Below are 1,170 nucleotides of genomic sequence, written 5' to 3'. Positions count from 1 at the left end.
TTAGGTAATCTGGGGCGGGAGGTGAATTCCTGGTTGCGGGAGAGGAAATCAGCATTGACTAATGGAAAGATGATTGCAGAGAGCTTTCTGCCGTGCCGGGTCCTGTTTCTGCTCTTCCGCGGGGTGCAGTTTTGGCCTCTGGGGCTGTTCCTGAGGCTCTGGGTGCAGATCTTGCTGCGGTCGCTGTTCTTGGGCTCCCCCCGGCCTCCTCTCCCCCATGAAATGGGTTGGAAACACCCGTTTCTCCCTCTCGGTTAGGGGGGTCGCGATCAGGAGGGATTAGCGAGACTCGACGAGGGCGAGCCGGCGGCCCGGGGGTGCGGGGACCAAGGGGGCGACCTGGAAGGTCCTGCGGTTTCGGCCTCTTCCCCTCTCTGCGACTTCGGGGTTTTTTTCCCTCATGGGACCCAGGGGCGGTTTGGTCAGTTCTCAGTTCGATTCTCCGCACGGGGGAAAAAGGAGGGGAAAAAAGGAAAAACCCACCGGTGTAGTTATCCTAAAAGAGAAGGGCCTTCCCCCCTTTTCTCTCTCTCTCTTTTTCCCCAAGATCTTTTTAAAAACTATAATTTAGAAGGCTTTTGTTTCTCCTCACGGTTGCTGGGCCGTCGTCGCCGCCGCCGCCGCCGCCGCCGCCACCGTCGCTTCGCCCCGGTCCCGCAGTCCCCGCTGTCGTCGTTGCGGACTCCACCTGGCTCTTCTTCTCTCCTTCTTCCTCCTCTTCCTCCTCTGCTGTCGCCGCTGTCGCCGCCGCCGCCGCCACCGTCTCCCGGCGCCCGGGTCCCGCAGCCGCGGCTGAGTCCCTCTCCTCAGGACCGAGCCGAGTGAAATGACAACCAGCTGGAAAGACCGAGAGACACTTCCGGTTCGAAGAGAGAGGGGTGGGGTGCCGCGACGCCCCCGCCCACTTGCGTAAAGACCAATCAGCTGTTAGAATTTAGCCTAGGCCACGCCCCCACGCAAGTCCCCGCCCGGGAAGGTCGGAAAGGTACCTAGAGAGCCGCCCCTTCCGTCTGCGCCTCGCCCAGTGAGGCCGGGCGTCCGGAGCCCGCTCCCCCGCCCGGGCTGAGCGCAGCAGCTCGCCATCTTTAGTGTGGGCGGGGGCCTCCTTCGCCGTTTATCTCCCCTAACCACGCTTTGTAGGAGGCGCGTGTAGAGACGCGCAGAAGATAA

This window comes from Pteropus alecto, unplaced genomic scaffold, assembly GCF_000325575.1.
Source record: "Pteropus alecto unplaced genomic scaffold, ASM32557v1 scaffold40, whole genome shotgun sequence".
In the NCBI taxonomy this organism is placed as follows: Eukaryota; Metazoa; Chordata; class Mammalia; order Chiroptera; family Pteropodidae; genus Pteropus; species Pteropus alecto.
Note: the sequence above shows the minus strand (reverse complement) of the source record.